The 12,592-nt window shown below is 42.9% G+C and overlaps 1 pseudogene; it reads right to left on the bottom strand.

The window, feature by feature from the left end:
• Positions 1–8,494: 8,494 nt before the first annotated feature.
• Positions 8,495–12,592, bottom strand: part of LOC141197813 (uncharacterized) — a 107,736-nt pseudogene continuing 103,638 nt past the window's right edge.

Here is a 12,592-nt window from a genome sequence, read left to right as displayed (position 1 = left end):
GCGTGTCCTTGCTAAGAAGATAACATGTACTCCTTGGCCAGATGTTTCTTCTTGTAGCAATAATGTGTTCTTGCAAGAAGATAAAATGGCCTTGCTAACCAGATACGTCTAATTAAATATTTTAAAGCATACAGAAACTAGTTTTTTTCGCTTGTTCAGCTAAACTGTATAATCAAACCATATATGGCAAATCCGTTTCCTGCCTTCAGGGTGTATATTAGCCCTGTGTTTTGTAATAAAGTTTAGAGTATGTTTAGACACAAACATCCTGTCCTGTGTCTTCATTCTCTCCGATATCGTAATCCAAAGGATAGAAGACCAAGAATGCAGTGACGACAGCTGGCGCCTCGAACAGGGACCTTGAGTTAATCTACCCAGGGGTGCTCGACCGGTCCGAGACGTGGGACGAGTGAAGCTCTCTGTTGGTGATATATACAGCGCTGAGGTAAGAATAGCTGTGTTATATTCTACCTAATTATATCACTGCACAGAAGAGACTCCCTCACCCCCGAGCGGTCGACTCCCCAGGTAATTCAACAGATTGTTGTCTGGCTCAGGTTCCTTTGAACCAGTAGAATCCCCTCAGATCAGTCCTGCCTTCTATCCTTTGGAGAATTTAAGAATAAAAGTATGGATCCGATGATTGTGTTGTGGATGTGTCCCAGGATTGATGTTTTTGGTCTGTTTTTCTGGTTGGCGTATAAGTCCTAGAGAGGCTAGTAGTGGAATGGTTCAGAAACCTTTGTGGCCCATTGTCTAAGTGACCATTGTCTAAGTGACTGAGGAGTCTCTTCTAGGTGAGGAGAACAGAAAAAAATGGGGAACCAAAATGCCAAGGAAGGCATTATAGCCAAAGACTTAGTGGTATGCAGAGAAGGGAAACAGGCACTGATTGGAATTGACAAAATATTGTGTAAAGCGGGAATGAATGAGAATGGAGAGATGAATGGAGAGAAATGGAAATCCTTCTTTAACTCCTATCATGGATGGCTGAAAGATAAGGGTCTGTTAGGGACAGTAGATGTATGGATAAATGCATGCGCTTATTTTGAAGGAAAGATTGAAAAATTAGGAGACGGACGTTACAGACTGACAAAAACCGGAATGACAGATTTTCCTCCCTGTCCGCTCCCGACGTCACCCCCACCCCAGTAGCAGAATTCCCAGGAACCTAAATGTTGGGTTTGCCCCAGATGTGGACAGCAGAATCCCTTGACAGTAGACATCTGTGTGGCATGTGGAGGACCGAGACCCCACCCAGCTAGTCTATTCCCAATGACGACGGTAGTTGTGCCAGGAGCACCGGGAGCAGCAGCAGCGGGGGGGACGCAGTGGTTCCAGGTCAGGAAGCTCGTACAATGTTAATGTATAGACCATGGAGTCCTTCAGAGCAGTTGGCGTTGATCTCCCAGCTGCCAGATCCGTCCCAGTCCCCTATGGGTTTTGCCAGAATGATAAGAACCATACAGGATACGTACAATGCAACTAGAATAGATCTGCAAGGGGTAATTAAGGGAAAATTGGCAGATGAAGCCCGCTATGATAGGTTGATAGATGAGACAAAAAAACAGTATGCCAATAGGACCGGACCCGTAGATGCAGAATCTAATGATGCAGCAGCTGGAGTCCTATTCGCAGCAGCGTTGGTAAAAGCATGTCAAGACAGGCAAGCAGAAAAGCAAGTTACACTAGAAGATAGAGTGCAAGGGAAGGAGGAAGATCCTAAGGATTATTTCTATGCACTAAGGAGAACTTGGTCAGAAATGGGATTTATTCCTGAAAATAAGACTAGTGAGAGGGTATTAGCAAGTGCTTTCATGAATGGACTAAAGAAAGAGATTGCAGTGAAGGTAAAAGCAAGTAGACCAGACTGGAGATCAGTGAAAGCAGAAGATTTAGCTAGAATAACTCAGGGGGCACAGCATGACATAGCGCAGGCAAAGAGAGCTGCCAGAGTACACATAGTAGAGACGACCCCCAGAAACAACAGAGGCAGAGGACGGACTGAAGGAGGAGGACAGAAACTGTGTTACGGATGTAAAAAGCCAGGACATTTTAGAAAGAACTGTAGGACCAACCCGTATCCAAATGCTCAGAGTACGGGTCCTCCAGCCGACCAAACAACGCCCCCATAGGATGAGGGTAGCTTGCACATGAACCCCCTCATCTCCTTACCCCCAACTCCCAGTTGTATAGTGCAGGTGAACCTACCAGGGGGACATGAAATCGATTTCCAAGTAGATACGGGGGCCGACAATTCAGTAATTACGCAAGGTGATTGGCCATATACGGACACTGATTTTTCACATCATGTCATTGCCACCCCCTTCAATTCCCCGTCTGTCCTGCTCCCTGTCACTAAGAGAATTCCCCTGCAAATTCAAGGAGCTACTGTACATAGCCAGCTCATGGTATCGCCCCAAGGCCAAGGTAACCTTTTGGGAAATGATGTGTTGTCCCAATTACAAGCACATATTGAGTATCATCCCGATGGCACTGTCACCATGACCCCAGGTTTAAAACCAAGTACCCTTTGCAAAATTATGTCACTAGATATTGCCAGCATAGAAGAGACAAATGAGTTTCCCCCGATATTAGAGCAGGCTGTGCCACATGATTTTTGGGCCTCAGACAAAACAGATGTTGGTAGGTTAAGAGTTCAACCAGTAATAGTAAAATTAAAACCAGGAGCAATCTTACCTCAACAGAGGCAGTATCCCCTTAGCTCGGCTCAGGAGAATGCCATAGCCCAGCAAGTCCAAAAATTACTACACAGGGGAGTCCTAGTCAAAACCCAGTCCCCTTGCAACACTCCCCTGTACCCAGTAAAGAAAAAGAGCGTGCCAGGTCAACCAGCCGCATATAGAATGGTCCATGACCTCCGGTTGGTTAACAAAGCCACAGAACTTCTAACACCAGTTGTGCCCAACCCGCATACTCTCCTGTCACAGATACCTTCTAACTCTCTTTGTTTTTCAGTGGTCGATTTGGCAAATGCATTTTTCAGTGTACCATTACATCCTGACTGCCAGTACTTGTTTGCTTTCACATTCCAGGGCAGTCAATATACATGGACAGTGTTGCCACAGGGTGCCCAGAATTCACCCACAATGTACACTGCAAGTCTGCAGGAAATACTGGAGGGATGGTCTGAACCACATATCGTTGTTTTGCAATATGTCGATGACCTGCTCATTTGTGCCCCCTCCAGGAAACAATGTCATAGTGCAACTATATCGCTTATGTTGTTTCTCTATCACGCTGGCTGCAAGGCATCGAAAGATAAGCTTCAGTTTTGTAAATCTTCAGTCACCTTTTTGGGACATTGCATTACACCAGGAGCTCGTCATTTAACAAATGCACGCAAACAAGCAGTACAGGCATTCACCGTCCCTAACAATGTTGCAGCCCTCAGAACTTTTCTTGGACTGGTCTCCTATTGCAGACAGTGGATTCATGCCGTCTCTATTTTGATGCAGCCCCTCTATGACTGTCTTACTCCAACACCTTTTGTACTAACACCAGAGGCAATAGACTGTTTTTATTCTCTCAAAAACCGTATTTTGGCCGCTCCAGCTTTGGGCACCCCTAATTATGAGCTCCCATTTACTCTGTACCTTCATGAACAAGCTGGACATGCAGCAGGAGTTTTAACTCAAACACACGGTGATAAGCAGAGACCTGTTGCCTACTTTAGTGGCTTAGATGCGGTAGCCAGAGGTGCACCATCCTGCGTACGTGCTCTGCATGCTGTTAGATTGTTACTCCATAAATCCGCAGACATTGTTCTTGACCACCCGCTCACCGTTCTAACACCTCATGATGTCTACACTATATTGAATCAAGTGCAACCCGCTCACCTCTCAGCAGCACGTCATCTTAGGTTACAATGTGCACTGTTAATGCCTCCCAATGTTTCTTTACAGAGGTGTACTACCCTGAATCCAGCAACTTTGTTACCTCTCTCGGATCTAAAGGAGGGGTTAGGTACTGTGCTTTTTAAGGAAGATCCAAGAGAGGAAGTTCCTCATGACTGTGTACAAATGATGGCACAAGAAACGGCAGGTTTACCTACTGTATTTTAACATGAATTAGAAAATGCAGATTTTGAATTTTCTGTAGATGGATCCTGTCATCAGGACGATTCAGGTACTTTCCATACTGGATATGCAGTTATCTCCCTCAATGCAGTAATCAAGGCAGAACCAATGCTCCCACACCAATCGGCTCAAGAGGCCGATCTTAGGGCCCTAAACGAGGCCTGTAAACTAGCAGAAGGTAGTATTGTTAACATTTACACGGATTCTAGGTACGCATTCGGTATAGCGCATGATTTTGGTCCCATATGGAAGTCAAGAGGTTTCCTGACGGCAGCAGGACACCCCATTAAGAATGCTGATGCAGTCCAGCAGTTAATTGATGCACTACAACTACCCAAAAAAGTAGCCGTCATAAAGGTAAGAGCACATACCAGACGCACCGACCAGGTAAGCAGAGGTAACGCGATGGCAGATGCAGCGGCAAAAACAGCAGCCTGTAAGCCGCAACAAGGGCCAACAGTACGTCAGTTAAGTGCCCCTAAAAACCCATTTGTGTCGGAGGACATCTTATCCCAAATGCAGGCTCAGGCTCAAAAGGAGGAGGTTGATAAGTGGTTAAAGGAAGGTGCATGCCTGAATGAAGCAAATGGGGTATGGGGGAAAGGGACACGACGATGCCTTCCAAGGGCACTGTACCCAGCGGCTGCCCAGATACTACATGGGCCGACACACCAATCTAAAACGGCTGTGATGAGTGTGATGCAGAAACATTGGGTGGCACCAGGGTTCTCCACCTGTATAGAAAGCCTGATCCAAGGGTGCATGATATGTGCTACACATAATCAGGGTAGAGTAGTTAAAACACCACCCAAACACACCCCCCGGCCCCTCTATCCATTCCAGAGACTGCAAATTGATTATATTCAGCTTCCAAAGTCCGGATCATGGGAATATGTGTTGGTCTGTATTGATCTGTTCTCAGGATGGCCAGAGGCTTTCCCGATTGCCAAAGCCACGGCTGCGGCAACCGCAAAGAAACTGCTTGCGGAGGTGGTTTGCAGGTATGGGGTACCAGAGGTAATTGAGAGTGACAGAGGTGCACACTTCACAGGTGAAATAATGAATGAAGTCATGTCAGCTCTAGGAATTCAACAAGCATTCCACACCCCATATCACCCGCAAAGTAGTGGTAAAGTGGAAAGACTGAATGGGACATTGAAATTAAAAATTCAGAAAGCCATGGCTGAAACAGGAAAACCATGGCCGGACTGTTTACCGCTTGCTCTGTTTTCAGTAAGATACACGCCTAATAAAAAGACTGGACTCTCTCCATATGAGATATTGTTTGGCAATGTACCCAGCCTAGGGTGTTTCTATCCGCAAGCATTAGAAATGAACAACCATGTGCTAAGTTCCTACGTGAGGGCTTTACACAAAAAGATTAAGCAAGTACATGATAATGTCTTCAGTTCTCTTCCAGATCCAGATCAAGACTCTAGCAGCCATACGCTGCAACCTGGAGACTGGGTGGTTATAAAAAGACACGTGAGGAAAAGCCTAGATCCACGGTTTGACGGACCCTTTCAAGTTCTGCTGACCACAAGCACAGCCGTTAAGCTAGAGGGAAAAGAGACCTGGATCCACGCGTCCCATTGCAAAAAGATACTAGGAGAACCAGCGGACAAAGAATGATGACATTGTTTATACTTACCTGCATACTTACAACCACAGGTGCATGGACTACGTTAGGCACCACAGATGGAGGCGACAATAGATTCATTAAACACCATCTTGCTCTAATCGATGGACTAAAGGAGCAAAACCAGACTATTGCTAATTGCTGGATATGTACACATGCCCCTGTGACGTCCACTAGCATACCCTTTCTCGCTGTCCCAGTCTCATGGGAAGAGAAACTTTTGGGTGAACTGTTCAGATACTTGGGCCAATAATGCCACACAGAGACTGTGGAATACCACTGTTGGGATTCCCGTAGTAGGATGGACAAAATTTCCGTGGTGGCAAGGGAACCTGACGGGTCAAATAATTCCCAGGTTGTATTTAGCATTTAAAGGAGGGGAGTGGGTACCTGGTAACAAAACAAAAATTACTGATTTAGGGAAAATACCTGAACAAGGATTAAAAATAAGTTTTAATGCCACTTCAGGAAGCAGTGATGCCTTCAAACCTTCCCTGTTGGAAAGAAATCTACACACTTCTAATTGGGTGAATAATGTCTATTTTAAAAACGGGACAAATGATACCTGTGCCAACGTACCTGGCAATCTACAGTGTAACGAAAGCTAAAGTTATCAGAAAGGTGCACCTACGTGTGGCAATCCTGATGCTGGCTATTGTTCCCCTATAGGTCAAGGGCCTGGGTGGTGTATGATGTCAAATGTTTCTAAGTTTGTTGATTTAGTTCACAGTCTAATACTGCAACATTCAGCATTATGGAATCTCCCTTCATCCATGTATTGAGTATGTGGAGACAAGGCTTTCAAGTGGCTCCCAGTAGGAGTAACAGGAACTTGTACTTTAGCCAGATTGACACCCGCAACTTATATTGTTACTAGATCCTTTGTCTATTCCAAAACATACACTGCATAAGCGATCAGCAGACAATAAAGAAAGACCAAGTGGAAGACCCCATATAGTTCAAATGGGAGGGGTAAACAAATTTTTCAGTGCATTATTTATATACCCTATGTTGACACAAATGTGGGATAAATTAGTAGAAGCTACGGACTATCTTGATGACCAGATTTGGGATATTTTAGAAGTAGTTAACGGATCTCTTGCAGTACAGAATCAATTGATTATTGTCACGAACCAATATACCCTTGTACTAGATTATTTAACAGCAGCACAAGGAGGGATGTGCCAGATAATAGGGCCCGCATGCTGCCATTACATAGACAATTCTAGTGTACTGACGCTGAAGCACAAGTCAAAAGACGTTGTAAAATTAAGGAAGCTTTATGATGAGGCCAACCTCAAGAATCAGGATTCCTGGTGGGCAAACACCTTTTCCTTTCTAAATCCCGCAAATTGGTTTAAAGGTATCGGTGGGTGGTTGGCTGGTATAGTGCAAGCTATTTTTCAGGTTTTGCTAATGTGCCTTGTGGTTTGTTTGGTTTTTAAGCTTTTTCTAATGTGTATTCAGCGTTGTACTAAAAGAAAATATAGAGAATCATATTGATAAATGAAGGAACAAAACGATGGAATGTTATAGCAGAAGATGAGGCCCCTCAAGTTCAAAGACCCCATCTATGCTATAGAAGCCTGACAGTTACTTTAGGTCAAAATAACAGCAGCTGAATGTTCCTTCCTTGTATCGATGTGTCCTTGCTAGAAGATAACGTGGCCTTGCTAGCCAGATATGTCTAATTAAATGTTTCAAAGCATACAGAAACTAGTTTTTTGCTTGCGCAGCTAAATTGTATAATCGAACCATATATGGTAAATCCGTTTCCTGCCTTCAGGGTGTATATTAACCCTGTGTTTGTAATAAAGTTTAGAGCTTGTTGACACATACATCCTGTCCTGTGTCTCACTCTCTCCGATATCGTAATCCAAGGATAGAAGACCCAGAATGCAGTGACGACAGGATCATGAGCCGTTTCAAGCCTTCTCCAAACTTTATTCTTCCCATCTTTTTTATACAGGTTGATATTAGTTTCATCTGTCCAAAGAATGCTTTGCACCTTGTGGTGAACCCTCTGTATTTGCTCTTATGAAGTCTGCTCTTTTATGGTGGACCTAAACACTGAAACACCTTTTTCCTGGAAAGTTTTCTTCACGTAGGTTCATATTGTGAAGGGGCTTTTCTTCACCATTGAAAGGATTCTGCAATCATCCACCACGGTTTCCTTCAGTGGGCGTGCACACCTTTTTGAGTCCCCAAGCTCAGAAGTGAACTTTTTTTTTTTTTTTTGCAAAATATACCATGCTGTTAATTTAGCAACTCCTAATATTTCTGATCATTCGTAGATTTGATCTTTTCTCTTCCATTGAGAGCTCATTTCTGTGTTATGAGTTCACAGCAACAGCTTCCAAATACGAAGCCACACCTGGAATCAGCACAAGACCTTTTACCATCTTAATTGATGATGGATTAATGGGGGAAGAGCCCATACAGCCAGTGAGCTTTTGAAATAATTGTCCAAATTCCTTTGGTCCCTTGAAAAAGATGCAGCCCCATATTAAAGAGCTGTAATTCCTAAACCCTACATCCAATTATGATGTGAACACCCTCAAATTAAAGCGGAGAGTTGGAATTTTAAGGCCAGACTGATTATATAATTGTATCCTAAATATGTTTTGGTAAACAGATAAAATGCCCAAACTTGTATCACTGTCCAAATATTTTCTGGACCCAACTATTTAAAGAAATCAAACCAAAGATGGCCAAAAATTAAGCTATTTGTAATAATGAGAAATGACACAGGGAATAAGTATTTAACTCACTTACTTAAGTTTATTTAATACTTCACATAAAAGCCTTTGCTGGAGAGGACAGCTTCAAGATGCCTCCTGTATGGAGAAACTAGTCACATGCATTGCCCAGGTGTGATTTTGGCCCATTATTCCACACTAACACTCTTAAAATCCTGAAGGTCCCATGGGGAATCTTCATCATCCTGGTAGTTGGCAGCAGATTGGCCCTAAATGCCCCAAAGTCGCTGCGGTTCTAATCCCCAGCGAGCCAATGGGATTGTAATATATGATGTTAACTGTTGTTGACCCAATAAAGTCTTATCCGAGTGTGGTCCCCTATCCTGCATTGTCTGAGAAGTGTTATACCAACGGAAAGGAGTACGGCAATCAATAGGATGAACCCTGGCCCATGTGGTCTTTCTAACACTGCTGCATGGACAGTGCATGCACACTCAGCTCTGCTACACACGCACATTTACATACACACAGCTCTGCTACATACAGTGGTGTTCAAAAGTCCTGCATAGGCATAGAATAAATTGATTTTTCAAGTTTTAAACGTTTTCTGTCGAATATCTTCGATGCTAATATGACATTATATATGGTTTTGTTCAGAATACAATTTTGCATTCTCTCCCTGTAATATTTTTAGCTTTTGAAGCAGTTTTGCCTGAAATTATTGCAACAATATGGGAATTGAAAGCACAACTAAATATTGTACAGCTTCAGATCCAAAATTAGCCAATCACAGATGAGGTTCTTGTGACCAATGATAACCTGGATATGGCAGCCAATCACATTCCATTACATTGCATCACATCTGCTGCTTTGTTTGTTTTATCTGTTGGTCTATCTAGTGAATCATACTGTAGAGCTTTATGATGGGAGCCTTCAGATTTTTGTCAGCGGAGGATCGTGTGCGAGTTTGTGGTGCTACATGATGAGGGTTATACTGACCCCCAGATCGCAAGGAAGGTCGGCTGTAATCAGAGAACAGTCGTAAGAATTTTGTAGAAACATAAGCAGCTTGGAATTATCCAGGACAGGCCCAGATCTAGTCAGCCCAGAAAGTCAACTAAAAGGGAGGATAGAGTATTGATAAGAACATCCCTTGAAAATCGAAAGCTCACCTCTCCTCAGCTTCTGCGAGAATGGCAAGAAAAGAGCAATATTGAGGTATCAACATCAACTGTTAGGAAGAGATGTTTGGAAGCAGGATTGAGAGGGTACAAGGCCCGAAAGAAGCCATTGATGACAGCCATACAAAGACAAAGGCGAAAACTGTGGGCATTGAAATATTCAAAATGGAGGAAGGAGGAGTGGGAAAAAGTGCTATTTAGTGATGAAAGCACTTTTTGCATTTTAGGAAATGATGGCAAGTCTTATGTGAGAAGGTTTCCACATGAAGAGTACAAGCCAGTGTTTGAGCTTCTCTGTGAAACATCCGATGAAAGTAATGGTCTGGGGCTGTATGGCAGCCAATGGTGTTGGAAGGCTTCATATTGTGGAGGGTATGGTAATGCAAAAAAATACATAGACATCCTTAATAAGAAAATGCTGCCTTCTGCTCAACACCTGTTTTCAGGGGATTATATCTTCCAGGATGATAATGAACAAGGTGACTACTATTGACTGGCCAGCCCAGTCCTCGGACCTCAATCCAATTGAAAATTTGTGGCACAAGGTATCAATAGAGATATCTAAAAAAACAGCCAAGGACCAAGAGAGAGTTGATTGAGTCTCTGATACAGGCCTGAAACCACATCATCACTCGTGAACATCTGCAGAAGCTTGTTCACTCAATGCCACAGAGATGCAAGTTGGTGCTCAAGAGCAAAGGCTGGCCAATAAAGTATTAGAAGCTAAAGATGCACTCAAAAGGCCATTTTCAGGACTCTGAATTAAATAAAAAATAATAAATCTTAAAAAGTAAAATTTAAGTCTGTGTGAACTTGCATTGGAAGTTAATGAACTTGGAAACCTGTTCACCATTCTACACACTATACTGGTGTAGGTATGGTTATGCTGTAAAAAAAATTATCAAAAATGCGCATACCATAACAATTTATACACTTGGGACATTCAAAAATGAGTATGGCATACAATGAGGGATTACAAAAACATATATGTTCCACCAGTTTCACTGTAGAGATGCAGAAGTATGAAATATATAGTTTTCTTCACGCCTATGCAGAACTTTTGAACACCACTTGTATGCATATTTATATACACAGAGCTCTGATTCACATTTACATACACACAATACGTATGTACAATTTGTCAATAACATATATAGTTTCTATCAGTCTGAGTTATTTTTGATGGTCAACAAAATACGATTTTCCAGTAATTCATTTCTCACACTCTAGGTATGATAATGTCTTCTCTGTGTGTGGGATTTTTGATCTTTAAAAGGGGCTGTCCACGACTTAGACAACTCCTTCTCATTCCTCATGTTTGGTCCTGTTAAAATAAAAAGTCATACAAACCTCCCATGCCTGCGGCGTTCTAGCAGTGTCAGCACTTGCGTTTCCAGGGATTATATTACGTTGTTACGTCATATAAGCCCTGTGCCCAATCAGCCCTGGCATCACTGTCCCCACCTTTGGACACATCGAACAATAACAGAAAGTCAGAAAGCAGCTGTAGCCGTGGCTTCCTGTTGATGTCTGAAAGCGGGGACAGTGAAGCTGGCGCTGATTGGGCGCAGGGCTTGGGTGATGTAGCAACCTCACAATAGCCCCAGGTACATGAGTGCACACACGGCTGGAACAGCGATGACACAGAGCGTGAGTATGAGTGTTTTTATTTTAATGAGGCCAAACATGAGGAATAACAAGTGGTTGCCCTAGTAGTGGACAACCCCTTTATGAAGATACAATTTTCAGTTAAATCTTTTCAAACATTCTGAACATGAAAAATGCTTAGCTCCTGTGTGAATTCTCTGGGGCTTAATCAAACCTGATTTCTGGTTAAAACATTTCCCACATTCTGAACAGGAAAAAGGCCTCTCTTCTGTGTGGGTTCTCAGGTGCTTAATCAAATGTGATTTCTGGTTAAAACATTTCCCACATTCTGAACATGAAAAAGGCCTCTCTTCTGTGTGGGTTCTCAGGTGCTTAATCAAATCTGATTTCTGGTTAAAACATTTCCCACATTCTGAACATGAAAAAGGCTTCTCCCCTGTGTGGGTTCTCTGGTGGTTATCAAGATTCTGTTTCAGGTTAAAACATTTCCCACATTCTGAACATGAAAAAGGCTTCTCCCCTGTGTGGGTTCTCTGGTGGTTATCAAGGTTCTGTTTCAGGTTAAAACATTTCCCACATTCTGAACATGAAAAAGGCTTCTCCCCTGTGTGGGTTCTCTGGTGGTTATCAAGATTCTGTTTCCGGTTAAAACATTTCCCACATTCTGAACATGAAAAAGGTTTCTCCCCTGTGTGGGTTCTCTGGTGGCTACGAAGATGCGATTTCCAGCTAAAACATTTCCCACATTCTGAGCATGAAAAAGGCTTCTCCCCTGTGTGGGTTCTTTTGTGCATAACAACATCTGATTTCCATTTAAAACATTTCCCACATTCTGAACATGAAAAAGGCTTCTCTCCTGTGTGAGTTCTCTGGTGGTTATCAAGATTCTGTTTCCGGTTAAAACATTTCCCACATTCTGAGCATGAAAAAGGCTTCTCCCCTGTGTGAGTTCTCTGGTGGTTATCAAGATGCTGTTTCCATCTGAAACATTTCCCACATTCTGAACATGAAAAAGGCTTCTCCCCTGTGTGGGTTCTCTGATGGCTATCAAGATACGCTTTTCGGTTAAAACATTTCCCACATTCTGAACATGAAAAAGACTTCTTCCCTGTGTGCGTTAGTTGGTGCAAAACAAGACTACATTTATGTCTAAAATATTTTCCACATTCTGAGCAGGAAAAAGGCTTCTCCCCTGTGTGAGTTCTCTGATGACTAAGAAGAGATGATTTCTTCATAAAACATTTCCCACATTCTGAACATGAAAATGAATTCTCCCCTGTGTGAGTTCTCTGGTGTCGAACAAGTTTTGATTTCTGGTTAAAACATTTCCCACACTTGGAACAATAAAATATATTCTCTGCTGTG

Source organism: Phyllobates terribilis, unplaced genomic scaffold (genome assembly GCF_046119375.1).
Source record: "Phyllobates terribilis strain yellow unplaced genomic scaffold, ASM4611937v1 Scaffold_88__1_contigs__length_6355796, whole genome shotgun sequence".
In the NCBI taxonomy this organism is placed as follows: domain Eukaryota; kingdom Metazoa; phylum Chordata; class Amphibia; order Anura; family Dendrobatidae; genus Phyllobates; species Phyllobates terribilis.
This window is presented reverse-complemented; position numbering and strand designations above follow the sequence as displayed.